A 14,611-nucleotide genomic window follows, 5' to 3' on the forward strand; every position below is an offset into this window, starting at 1 on the left:
GAGAAAGGAAGCATTGATGTATTTTGTCAGAAATAACCAATAAATAGCTTATATATATATAAATTCTTCCATTCCAATTTCACATCATCTTTTAATATCATTTGGGGAAGTCTTTTGTCATCACTGCCATTCAGTGGGCTTTATCATAACAATGGTCATCACTAGGATGATTTCTGCAGCAGATGTTAAGGTCTGGCTTCAAGACAAACAAGACAAGCTTGCTCCATCCCACTGATTTACCTCAGCCTGCAGGAATTGACGGACAATTCAATGCCTCCACAGACATCTTTACTCTAGGTGCCTTTAGAAACCAAGCCCCGGCTGCTTGGCATTCACTATCCTTCTCACATCCTCATTTTCAGCTAGGAATAGCTTGCTCTCATGTTTGACAATATATATTTCACATTTGGTAATTATTCTTCATCACATTATCATAATGTACCATGTCCTAAGGGCAACAGCCCTTTGAGATTCAGTTCTCTTGGCCTCTCCCATTAATACAGGCCTACTGGCTGTTTTACATGATTGAGGTTTGACTCACAGAAATACAAATAACATAAATTTAGGCCACCGGCTTTTTAATCTCCCCTTGGCTCCCAAGCAAGGCAGATGACAATATTCTAATCTGTTTTCCATAATAATTAAGGCTCTCATTTAGTTTATGGTTTTATAATTGAAGCACCACCCCTCAAGAAAAATCACAGGTTCTTTTCCACTTCATAGGAAAATCAGGGAAATTCTGCACATAACAGAAGGGGCAATAGGCAGTAACAGAAAAGACATTTATATAGAAAAAAGGACATGTTCAAAAAGGTTGACATTTCTAGGGTGATAAAATCATGTCCACACAGCACAACTGGGAACATGTTAGAGAACATTGAGCAAGCTCCAAATTTCTTTGCATCTGGTGCAATAAAAGGAAACACTGCTCCATAAACATATGAGAAGAATTAGCATGCCTCACTGTGCAAGCTGTTTTGTCCTACTGACAGGGCTGTCTGCAGCCAACTCATTTGACACCAGCAATGGGTAATCCATGCCATGCCCCATGACATGATTTAAGTGTGCCCGTCACAGCAAACATTGCTCCAGATTTAGAATGGAGTTTCCCTTAGCTTGAAAATTTTCACAAAGGTTAAATCTTCATGTTGACTTTGGAGAGCTCTATATTTGTTGGCTTTCACTAGTGGGATGTAGCCAGTTTGTCTCTTTGCAGCAAGAAAATATGAACAATGGCTCACAACTGAGAAAGGTAAGTAGAGATAGGCCAAAGGCTGTGCTACTCATCCCATATCAGAAGCCAGAAGTGTGTGTTTGTTCTTTCTGTTGTGAGTCATTAATGTTATTTCAAAATGGGAAAACTTCAACTGGACTATTGTCCACCTAAACACACAATGTTGATTAAAAAGAACACACACAGAAAATGTCATTAGTCTTTTCATTAGTCACAGAGAGGATAACATAAGATCCCAAGGAAGAAGAAAGTGGAAATACAGGATTTTTTCCTACCACTTCTGGAAAAATAAGGGAAGGGAAACTTGAGGCAGAAACAGCGAAGTGGCACACAGACAACCTGGCCCTTACATCAGGAGCAATGAGGACAGGACTGAAGTGAAGAACAGTAGTTAGGATTATCGTATGTGCCAAAAACCATCATCTGTCAGCACGGGCAAACCAGGCATGATAACAGCAGTGTGAACAATGAAGTGAGGTTCAAAGACTTCCCGTTCTTTCAGGGTGCCCAGAGCTCCTGGACTACACAAGGGCCAGGAGGATCACAGAGCTGTTGGAAGGTTATATTCAAAACAAGTGTTTGCCAAAATAAGTGCTATTTTCTTGGCATCTTGGGGGGCATTTCTGACCTGCATTTTCCCAAGTAGTTGTGCTTTTTCCAAGCTGCTGGAGTATGCTCAAAGCTGGTGTGTAGTGAAGCTGATGGTATTGTAGCCGACAGGTGAGCTGGCCTCTCTGAGGGAAGACAGAGACACACAACTTTATTAAAATAAGCCAGTCCCTGTTATCACAAGGCTGCTCCACGAATCAGAACATGGTCCTAGCAAAGACAATGATAACAGGGTACTCTAGGCCCTTTCAAACACTATCTTTACAAACCAGGATATGAGTAGCATTAAACAGTAGCTAACTGCTGTTTACTGTCAGGCACACATTTTAATGTCTACACACCATATGTCACTTTCTACATCCCCATCCTCCCACATATTTTAAGTTCAAAAGAGCTGTCAGTCCTTATCTAACCTTTGGTTTTTGGGAAGTGGTTCCATATTATTTTCCCTTTGGTTCTCAGAGATAGCAGTTTAGGTATTACTTCAATGATATATAAAAATAATTAGGAAAAGATGTTGCAAGAAAGTTATTTTAATTTGCTTCCAGAGAAGGGGTTAAAATCAACTTCATTTCAACTACAGCACTGTTGACTAGCAGTCAAATAACTACTCTATGAGATGATTATGACTTCACAGCAAGGGGAGAAATTTTTACAGGAATTACATGAGAGATTTACTCTCTGCCATGTGGATGATACAAGAGACAATGCACGTAGCACTGAGAGTGTTCAAGGGAAATATGGGATACCTGTATCTACTGCACAATATCTTTCATCCAGTGAAGCTCACTGTTGGGATGGCTCCAAAACTTCTCTGCAGAAATAGTGTTTAATATTTCTGTTATTATTATTCTGACAAGAGCAATAAATGTCTCAACTTTTCAAGCAGTAAATTAAACTAGCTGTTAACAAAGCTCCAAATTGAAATTATGTCACAAACAGGAGAAAAAAAAAAAGTTTGGCATTCTTCTACCACACTGTTTTCCTTATCCAAAAAAAAAATTTTAAAAAACTAATATAATTAGTTTTACTCATTTTCTTAACTGTTATTCTTCAACTTCCTAAAACTGCAAGAGGTTCTGAAATTGCAGATTTGTAAAAGGAACCACAGATATTATCAATTTCAATGCAAGGAGAAAGATAGGGATGAGAAGAAAGGGTGTTAGGCCCACATCATTTTGATGTGGCTATTTTATCAGTATACAGTGCTTTCCACAAATGGAAAAAACATCAGGCAAATGTTGCTCTACCTTATATCAAGTTAAAGGTAAAAATTGTGAAGTTCCTCCTATTTTTGTAAAATTGTTCTGCCAGTTTTCAACACAATCTACTGAGAGGTTATCTGGCTTCATCCAACAGCTGAAAGACTTAGGAAGAGGATACAAGTTTGAACAGGTTTTCTCAAAAGCAGTGAAATATTTCCAAAGACTATTTATATCAAAAATATAATACTTACTATTTAAGCCATAGCAGAAGAGGCTGAAATTCTGCATAACCCTAAAATCTTACCACCTGAGTATTCTACTCAGTTTTAATAGTGCATAAAGGTCATATACCCCAGTGAAACAGGGAAGAGACAGAAATTTTTGCCAGGCAAGCTGCAATGCCTCAATTTACCACTGAGCTGAAATGGATTTAAAAGTGAAACTAACTCAAATTTTACTAATTCTGTCATTGTAAAACAGATAAGGCTTGTCAATATAAAAATTCATTCACAAATAGCATCTGTAAAAGCACTTAGGCAAATTGATAAAAATACATTATGCACATTAATCAGTTTTATTAAAATTAAAAGAAGACATCATATTTATGCTTAAATTAGAATCATCATGGCTTTGGGAAGACGAAAATTAAAAATAAAATAAGACTAAGCTAACAATGGTTAATGTTGAGTTTCTGAACTATAAAATCATAAAGCAGATGAGACTAAAAAAGCAGACTGAAGACCCCAACAGTTTAGATATGTACACATGCTTCAGAATACACAGAATGTTACAGATCTGAGGATCTTATGTCATAGTGATGTGTTGTTATCTGCCCTTCATGAAAAACCTAATTAGCACAATTATCTTCTGCACTAGGTGTGATACCTTTACAATTAATTCACATCACACAGTGGATGCCAACACTCCAAAGTCTCCAGAATTCCAGGAAACAGAAAACTTAGCTGGTCAATACTAACTTATTTTATTATATGATTGAACAAAAAATGTGAGGCAAAACATTGTTTGCACCATTGTTTAACTCTCGAGTGGAATTTCAAAAATTTCTTGTGATTCTGCAGCCAAAATCATGCTCCAGTTTTACTGACAAAGGGGCCAACTGAGGCCCTTGAAATAAAGGAGTCCTAATATTTAGGAATAAACACTAAATTTAAAGGTCAATTAAAAAAAATAAATCAGGAATTATTGCAAAATACTCCTTGAAAGAGAAGACACAAAATAAAGGATCACTGGCAAATGAATTAGCAATAAAAAATAAATTCATTTTATGATAGAATTAGGGCCATAGACACAAAATTGTGACAGATATATTCTATAGTTAGAACAACCAAATTAATCCAATATAAAGATAGATGGGAATTTTTTTAGAACACTCTTGATACTGTGTTTTGAAGTTGTACTTGTCTGCCTCTAAGACATTGAGAAGAAATTGAAAAACTGGAAAATACTCAAAGCTAAAATCTTCTGAGTGCCTGGGCTGGACACAGACGCCACTTAGATAACAAGAGTTTTCCATTTTACAGCTGGAGAAATAGAGGAAAAGACTGAGGAACTCCTCCCTGTTTGGATTCCATGTTGGTGGTTTCTCAGAAGCTGAGTGGCACCCATTATCTCACACAAGTCCTTCATTGCAGTAATTTCAAACACACATTGCACCATCAGAAACGTGAGCCTGACCTAGTATAAAGTCCTGAGGCAAATAAACAGAAGACAGAGCCCTCTGTAGTGGAAATAAGGCCCAGACAGAGGCAATGAAAGATAAATCCAGATCTGACCACAGGACTTGCCATTCTGCCTCAAACTTGACACCCACTGGGCCTAACACAGTGTCTCCAGCAGCAGCCAGCACCAGATGCTTTGGTGAAAGATACAAGATCCCCACAGATGCAGGATAATCTGTCTCCCTCGAAGGTCTCATCCTAATCCCTTTAGTTATAGATTCCCTTAAATCCTGATGCATGAGGGTTTTTATCCCCTCAAATACTCTTTTTTAGAATTACTATCATAACTCTGGATATTCTTGTTATCCATACAAATGCCCTTTCCCTCTTCGATGCTTACAAAATTCTTGATTTCATCTTCATCCAGAGTAAATGAGTTCTACAGTGTTTATATAGGAACCTTTTGGGAAGTGTCTCTTTATTCTTAAGAGATGGAAGAAACCGTACTCTCATGATCTTTCTTCTTCGCTGCATGCCTCTGTTTTTTCTTTTTTTCTCTTTCAACCACATACTTTATCACTTCCACTCTCATCTGAGTACTCAGGTAAACAATAACTTCAGATACATTTATGTCACTAGCCTTACTCTCTGCTTTGATCTGGGCCTATCCAACTCTGCAATATTTTTTTCCAGGATGGATTTCTAATACCCAATACATTTTATGGGACATCACACTGTTGGCTGATAGAATGACTTTGTGCGTGATTACTTTAAATTTTTTTCTGTATTTTTAAAAATTTTTTTCTGTTTTTTCTGAAATTCCGTAAGGCTCCTCTGGACTTGATTAACAAGTAACCTACAAAGAGGTTATCTACCACTAACATGGTGTTGCTGCCTCATTTCTCCTTCCTCTTTCCAGATAATTAATAAATGCATTACACAACAGCAGACCTAGTACAGAAACTTGTGGCTATTAACCTTTTGCCATGATGAAAATGGACCATTTGCTCCTGCTTTGTCTCCTGCCTCTCAGCTACTTTTTGATCTACAATATTACATTGCCTCATGGCTACTTGGTTTCTTTTAGAGGAGATAATATCAATCCACAGCCTTCAAAAACCCATGCATGACTAGCTTCAAAATCACATGATAGCTTACAAATCATGACATATTAAGACATAATAACAATTCTGTTTCTATCAGTGTCCGATTTCTGAGCTAACCTGATTCATGATCATGGACTTTAACTCCTGAGCTTCTAGAAAATCTCTTTTTTACAAAAATTTCTCATCCCATTTCTTGACTACTGTAATGAATAATTTTAAAGAAACAAAATCAGGTAATATGGGCCTTAGTGAAAACCCTCAAGAGCTAGAAATGCTGAAAAGTATCTCTTCTGACACCCTGTCAGACATCTTGTGAAAGATGCACTTAACATCCCCTCTATTCATTTGCTAACATTCATAAAGAATTTTAAGACAGTAGCCAGACAAAGTTTGCTTTGCAGAAGTATAAGATTAGCTATGGATTATTATCTTGCAACTCTTTTTTCTATTTCAGAGTTACTCCAGCTAAGATTTATCAGCTAGCAGTCCCACAGAGCTCCTCTGGAACCTTTTTTAAAAGATGTGGTCAGAATTTCTACCCTGTCATCATCTGATCATTAGTTAGCCCGTTTTAAGCAACTTGGTTTTGCTAGAAATTCAGCTGAGTCACACTTAAAACACCTTGAAAACTCTTGGATATATACCATTTGGACAAGGTCACTTAATTATTTGGAAAATTTTCCTAGTTTACTACACCTTTTAAAACTATAGGTACAAAAAACAGCTTCCATTTTAACAAATCAATGAAACACTGAGAGATAATAAGTGTAAATAACCAGATATTCTGTTTTAAAGGATACATGAATTGTATAAGAAACTTTTTTTTTAATTACTTCAACAGTGAGCTCTAAACACAAAGAGAGAAAAAGCTCAGACAAAATAGAGACAGAGCAAAAAGGACAAGATTGTCAGGGCAAATATCATACTAAGGATTACCTTGGCAATTGCAAAAGTCATACCTATGGCTACATTTTTTTTAAGTGCCTCAAACATTTAATTTTATTTCCTCCACCTATTATATCTATCCTTTGGAAGAAAAGAGAGGTTTCATACCAGCCTCCACTCCACATACCAGTATCCACTCTTTGAAAAGACCCATGTGCATTCATGTTTTAAAATATAAATTGTGATGGTTTCACTTGCTCTCAGTTGCCATTGTTCTATTCGAGTCCTGTGTAGTTGAGGGTCTGTGAGAGAAGCTTGAAGAACATGCAAGTCCCTCTAAGACACTGTCATAGTTAAGGTTTGAAAAACTTAGAGGATCAGTGGGAGCACAGGATATAATTTGAGATGGTCAGTATAATTTTGTTACCTGTGGCACCTACAAGAAGTAGCAAAAAACTTCTGCATGGACCACTGCTAGTTGCTAGCAACTGGGATGACAAAGTGATGAGGAAAGTAGACAAAGATTTCAAGGAGCTAAAAGAAAGGTAAATAGCAAAACCCTTTCAGAAAGAGTATATTATATGGAGAAGGAAATATGGTTCCTTTGTCAAATCACTAATAAAAATACTAGCAAGAAATTGCAAAATATACCTCACTTGTTTCAGTAAATAAATAAAAATGTTTTGTGTGACTAAGTGCAAAGTTAAAGGTTTATCTTGTATTACTGTACTTGTTCCACCATATATTTTATATGTGGGATCCAGAAACTTGAGGTTTCACAGTATTGGAAAAGTGGAATATTTTTTTAAAGAAAAACAATTCTATGTGCACTTTTAAATGGCAGACTGTATAAGTTGTACTTACCTAAGCTCACAAATCAAATGGAAATTCTGCTGCTTCCAACTTCCATGCTGATCAAAAACCTCCCCTGAACTGGTAATTCCAACTGCAAATATTGTGAAGTATAAGAGAGAACAGAGGCCAAATCCTTCCATCTTTGTAAATCTCCTGAATTTGTATTGTATGTTTTTATATTGTTAGCATGATCCCACAAGGTCACCATTCAATGCCATACGTGATGCTGCTGCACCATTTTGGGAAGGAATTGCTTACTTTTCCTGCATCTGGAAGGCACACCTCATGGGAAATATTGGTTTACACATCATTTTAAAGCAAAAGCTGATTTCCAATAAAGACTGTAATAGCAAAGATATAAATTTATTCACAAATACCAGACAGCACTTAAAATTTTCAGATATTTCTGGCACAATAGTTATATTACAGTGCCATCCACTGACTCTCTCCTGCAAATACGTGCACTGACACACACAGCTGCTGTTCTACATTGAGTTGGCTTAATTCCCACTGAAGGGACAACCATCCCCAGACAGATATATTCCCAATTCATTTCCTTCTGCAATGATAACTGTGAAATTTACCCAGCTCACAAAGGACGAAAAATAATTTCTGTAATAGCCTTAATGGGTTTTTAGAGACTTTGGCTAGCAGCCAAAAGAGACTTAGACATGGCTTTGCAGGCAGCATGAATACAGAGGTTGCTTTCCTATGTGAGTGTATGCATGTGTTTTGTGTGCATGGTTTTATTGTGAGATACGTTTCAGGCAAAAAGAAAATATTAATTGAACCCCATCAGCACTAATGTGCCCACCAATAGTTTTTCCTCACTGACATCAAGGGATATGAATGAAAACTAATTGTGCTTCAAAGAAAAGGCAAATCACAAGTCTGTTGTAGGATTAGGTTTTTCTTTAATTAAGATTGTTGAAGTAAACAGCAAGAGAGCTGTTATGGACTTTTTTCATGTATACTTTAGTTCCAGTTTTTCTATTGAAATGTGAGACTATCATGTTATTACAAAAGAAGATCAAAGAAAAGAATACGCTAGAAAAGTCTGAAAAGCTTCCAGAAACAAGAAAAGGGGAAAAAAAAAAGCTAAAAAATATTAAGCTTTACTTAAAATTTGCTGAAATAGTCCTCTCAAATATGTTCTCAATATTTCAGTTACAAAGAGTTCAATAATAACCTCTTACAATTAGAATTTCCTAGTATGTGCCTTACTCATATTCTCTTTCAAATAGAAGCAGAGCATTTAAAGACTAATTTTAGAATAAATAGTTTTGACAATTCAGAGGCAGTTACAGTTAACAGTAAACCACATTTTCTCACTTTTTGTTAAAACACGCATTCATCAACTAGCACACTGCATGCCAGCACGGGCGGATGTGTCCACACAGCAGCACAAACACACTGCAGAGGCTCTGCAGAGCTCTAAAAATCCTACAGAGGAGGATCTGGTTTTGTGACTACTCCCATACTTGGTCACTGAGGGTCACTGAGGGTGAATGAGCTATCAAGAGCTTCAAATTAAAAGCAGTTTAGGAAGAAAGGAGCCTGAGGAGTACAAGGACAGTCCAGCTGGTTTGACTATTTTGTGGCAGTTCTGCACCCCACACACATCCATGTTCTCACAGACACTTCGGGGGTCACAAAGCACGATGTTCTGTACTCCAGCGTGCCTGCAATGCGTACAGTGTGAACAGAGCTTTAAAAAGCCTCCTCTGTGGCAGACAGACTGTCACTGCTACCAGATGGATTTAAAGTCTGTTTAGCCACAACCATGTTTTTAGAAGTTGATGACCACAAAGTAGGCAAAGAAACGAGCCAAACTTAATGCACGTCCCCAAATTATCTGCCATAAATACCTGACCTGGCCATAGAGATGGTCAGGGAGGAAATTGTGATTTGGAGCACTTCAGCAAGTGGATGTCCTGCATGACTTGCCAGCCTCTCTGTCCCCTCTATCCTTTAATCTTTAGCCCCTTTTGTATTCTGCTGTTGACAATCATCTGTGACACGCACTCTCATGTTTGCTAGTCCTACCTGCACTGACAATGGAGCCACCTTTGGGCTGCTTCCACACTGAGAGCTGGCTGCCTTCCCACCTGTGACCTGTTACCATCCAGGCTTACAGTGAGCCAGGAGCCATCCATCAGACAAGGGCTATAGAACTTCTCAAGCACCAACCACTGTTGTGCCACTTTTGCCATTCAGTACCTGACATTTGCTTCGCTGTATGACATTATCTGCTACTGTTCCCCTCTGCAGTAATTAAAGAACACACCCAAGAAACTCTCAGCCACAAAGTACTAGAGATTTGCACAGTCTGTGATCTTTAGGTTCAGATCAGGAAATCTACATATCTATTACCATTATATCAAAGGGGTTTAGCACACTAATACTGATGCAGTGCCCATATGAAGGAGTTTTAATAATGGCTAAACTCCTTTATTTTATGGAAGCTGGAAAAATTCCTCAAGGGAAAAAAAATATAGCTGCAACAGAGAAGCTGTCCCTAGGAAGCTGGGTTCTGGTTAGTATGGTAGATAAAAAACACCTTCTTGAGACTCAGGTTAGTTCAACAATACCTGACTCCAGGGTCCAATTATGCTGAAAGTCACTTATATAAAAACAAGAAAGTGTTAAGACACAAAGCTATAATATTTGAAGGAGAAGGGAAAAGGAAATCTTTGTTAACAAAGACAAGGGTCATGAAGACTGCATTTGTGCCCGAATCCTGAGATACTCCCTTTTAAATTATTCCTTTTATTGTTACAGGAAGAGATTGGTTTTATTTCAACCAAATTTCATATTTTCAACCATCCTGAACGTTTTTTCTCTCAAAATATGCAAGTTATTTTCCACAATATCATTGGAAATATAGACTAATTTTGTGCTCACAGAAAACAGAAGTCCAAATTCACTGATTTTGCTTTAAACAAAAATTCTTGCTCAGACCTCTAGTCTTAGCATAGAAGAGATTAAATGATGGTTTAAGCTCAACCCTCTTGAGACAGGTACTTAAAGGTGTTTGAACATTTCTTCTTTATCCCTTTTCTAACAGCTGCAGTGCTAAAAAGAATTTTCTTCCTCAAAGACTACTGAGGTCTGACAGAGATAATATCAAAAATTTGCTGGATTTTAGGACTCATTAAAGTTGGAGACTGAATATATGTCCTAGAAGCATACCATATAGATACATCTCTGGTGGCAAAATTGTCACAAGTCCACAGTAATAATATTTTTATATTTAATATTGTTTCCAGCACCTGGAATCCCATCTTCAATTTTCCCTGCTTTTTCCAATACCCATTAATGTCTTTTGCTACAGCTCCTACAGCATATGTATATCCGATGGCCAACATATTACTGTTATCTTTTAGAGGGAGGAAACTCAACATAACTTCAGAATAGTCACTAAGCACAAAATATGCCTTACACGGCCTCATGTGTTAAAACTAAAATAAATGGCTGGGATTGGAACAAAACATGCTCTATCTTAGGTCCATAACCTTCAGTGTCACATGCCCAGCACTGCTTATTACTCAAAACTACTGCAAACTTCCCAGGTCTAGCCCGGCCAGATGAAAATCTAGTGACCACAAGTACATGCAATCTGTCATTTGAAAGAAGCTCTCTACACTATTCCACAGTCACCATCTATCTAGGTAGCAACCCAGACAAGAAGCCCTAGGCGAAGCAGAAGGCCATGCTCTAAAACATGCAGAAGCCTATTTCCCTAAGGACTCTGGAGAGCTTTGTATGGTTAATATGCTGCCAGGCATACCCAGGCAAGGTTTTCCTCAGCTGCTTGCAATGCCCAGGAGGTGGACAGTGCAGAACACATCATGTCACAAACATTTTTGTGGCCACTTATCAGGAAAGTCATATAGATTTAACCAACAAATCTTAACCTTAAATTTAACCAACTAAAAACCCATTCAAACTTTTCTTAGTGTTTTGGGCTGTTTTTTTGTTGAGTGTTTGTAAGATCACTACTTTACCAATTAGACTGTGTTCTGATTAGGTTTCCTTATCTGAATTGTCCATGATGCATTACTGTTTTAGTTCTACTTGGATAAAACACAATAGCAATGTGTATTTATACCCATTCCAAAGAGATAGTGGAGAGACCAAACCCACACATGCTCAAATTTATGTCATTGTTTCCACATCATGCAGGTAGGACAGTTTCTCATTTCTCATTACAGTTTCTTAAATAAATTCATCCACCTTGTTTACAGATTCTAGTTATACTCATCTACCTACATGGAAATAGATATACACTGACCTGCAATACTGTGTTCTCCAGCCACTTTGATTATAGTCATAAAAATAGCTTTTCTGGCATCATCTTATAGGAAAACTTTTGACCTTTCCTGTTTTGGGCTAGCTTCAGAATTATGCAGTCCTCTATTAGGATCTCTACCAACATTATTTCTCCTTGAACCTTAAATTCCACCATCATATTTTATCCTATTTAATTCAGTAGGTGATAATAAGTGTTTCAAATCTGACCTTTTTTTTATTTTTTAGCAAACCCTGAAAAATATTATGGCACAGAAGTATATTCTAGATTGATTTAGCATACTCAGACCTTCACTTATGAATGTCAATGTGTGGGTCCGATATCCTCAATAGCCAAAAACCTACCCAGCTTCTCACTCACACTTGCTCCCCAGCTGAACAAGGTAAGAAAATGGGATCAGAAATTTTCCTGTCTGCATAAAGAGAATTAGAAATAGATTCAGGTAGCAAGAAACAAAGACTCCACATGTCCTCCCTCTTTTCCACTGCACTGCATGAAGTCCAACACTCCAGACTCCTCTACTGCCTCCCTTGGAGCAGCAGCAGAGAGAATGGGAGAAGTGTGCATTCAGTACACAGCAGTTCCTCTCTGCCCCCCTTTACCCCTCACACTGTTCCACTGCTCTATCAGGGACTGCAGTCCTTCAGGAATGTGCCTGTACAACATTTTTTCACCCTTTCTTATCCAGGTTTTGCCCAAGGTCCCACCACCTTGGCTGCAGGGCCCAGTCATGCCCTGTGGTGGAGCCATTGGAGCTCCCTGGAATGGGCTGTGTCCAGCCATTCCTCAGCGAGGCGCCTGCATCATCTGGGCACCTGCACCTGGAACAGTCAAAAATATCAGAATCTACAGATATTAAGGCCAGAAAGAACCAGAAAAAGGGTCAATCTAACACAAAGTATTACATTTTACTCAGATATGCTCTAGTCTGACCAGAAGGTTGCACTTATCAGAACTAGAGAAAACGGCCTAAAGTTGTACCCGTGGAGGTTGAGGTTGGATATGAGGCAAAAATTCTTTACAGAAAGGGTGATTTGGAAGCACTGGAATAGGCTGCCCAAGAAAGTGGTGGAATCATCATCCCTGGAATGCAGCACCTCAAACTCACCAGCACTGCTCATACACTGCTTTAGGCATCCTGAAGTTCTTATAACATTCAGTCCCCAGGTCCTTAGTATCACTTATATTTCACCAAATCTCTGACAGCACAACATTGGTCACTATTTTCTCAGCTGTCACCAATTTTATTGTTTTTTCACTAGATTTGAACAACTGAAATAAAGCTTGCTGGGTGAAGTCTGTCACCTACAGGTTTCTAATCTCCTACTTTCTGTGTTTGCCTCATCTCAGTGGCCACCTCCTTTAGGGCTTTTACCACCAATAGTCCGTTCCTTTTTCTTCTATAGAGATTATAGGTCCATGAATAGAAAAAAGTATAATTTTCTATATGCTCACTTGTTTAGTTTCAATTCTTTACCAATGACTATTCTGATGGACACTCAGAAGTTGAAAGGAGAAAGAAACATTAAAATCCCTCTCTATAACATTGGTATCTACAGAGCTAGGAAGAAATTAATCAGAGCATTTACCCAATAGCATTCACTCACTTTTTTTTTTTCTTTCAGCAAGTATACAGTAAACAGAAATAGCTATGGTAAAGGAATCAATATTAGCTCTATTTAAGAGAAATTAAAAGCCTAGCCTAGCCAGCATTAAAATAAGCAAATTGTCCCCTACTAAAAAAAGTCCCACAATGTCACCAAAAGAACCAGACACAGAATTAGACCCACCTGTATCAGCACTCAATGTAGCACTCAGAGGAGAATCCTCCTTCCCAAAGCAAGGATGCCGAACTAAGGAACCCACACTCTAAATGCTGGCAAAAGCAGTAGCTGTAAGATAACACTCAGGACTGCTGAATAAAGCAGCTTGAAACTAGAAGTGTGGAGCTCTTTATCTACCATCCCTTGCAGGAATGCCCTTCCCTTTAGCCCTGAACTCCTAACATGCACCAACCTCACAGTACCCTCTGAAGCTCTACAGCAATGTCTTATCATCCCCATTACCTGAAGCTCAGCTGCATTTCCTTTCACACAAATCCCACATTACTAAAATGCACCTCACCTCCAGCCATCTCGACGTGCGTCACCCCTTAGCCCAGATGCCTCTCCCAGCTGCACAACAAGATTATTCTCAAGGAAATACACAACCTCTCCTCTGTCTCAAGAGTTTTCCTGATCCTGAACAGAATGGGCTGCTAAGCCACAGGCTTGTTAACAGAACAGAGCACAAGGTGTGTATTCAGTGAGCAAAAGAAATATTTCAACCTTTCATCATACTGTTCTTCACTGAATTCTAAAATAATACTGAGCAAGTGTGATTCCAGGTCAAGGTATAACAAGGTCAAGACAACCTTTGTGGGCTGAATGTTAAGAAAATCTGTGTTTTACTTTGGAGAGCATTGGGTCACCACAGAGGACAAGGCAGAAAACTGCTAATATAAAGTACAGTTGAATAAGTTTTACATGGGGCTTTGGGAAGTATCCATTGCTGGAATACCATCAGTCCAATATGCAGTTCTTTTGAAATTCCCCCTTGAATCTTTTATTTGTGTGTCATCATATTTTTTCAGCTGTTTCTTTTAATGTGGTTGCCCTGGTTCATGCCTTATTTTTTGTTGTCCTTTTCTTGTGTTTTTGTTGTTTTGTTGTGGTTTTGGGTTTGGG

At 38.2% G+C, this 14,611-nt stretch overlaps 1 long non-coding RNA gene across 2 annotated transcripts in view; it reads right to left on the reverse strand.

The window, feature by feature from the left end:
• The window catches only part of LOC135443241 (uncharacterized), a 40,918-nt gene extending 27,043 nt beyond the window's left edge, over window positions 1–13,875 (reverse strand). The window contains exons 1-3 of one of the 2 annotated variants that reach the window (XR_010438908.1): window positions 13,676–13,875; window positions 2,593–2,657; window positions 1,863–1,968 (exon numbers count right to left, since the gene is read on the reverse strand). This is a non-coding gene — a long non-coding RNA (uncharacterized LOC135443241). Of the gene's footprint in view, window positions 1–1,557; window positions 1,969–2,592; window positions 2,658–13,675 lie in introns of those variants that run through there. The other variant, XR_010438907.1, reaches the window with a different exon arrangement.
• Between the last annotated feature and the right edge of the window lie 736 nt (window positions 13,876–14,611).

This window comes from Zonotrichia leucophrys, chromosome 2 (assembly GCF_028769735.1).
Source record: "Zonotrichia leucophrys gambelii isolate GWCS_2022_RI chromosome 2, RI_Zleu_2.0, whole genome shotgun sequence".
Taxonomy (NCBI): Eukaryota; Metazoa; Chordata; class Aves; order Passeriformes; family Passerellidae; genus Zonotrichia; species Zonotrichia leucophrys.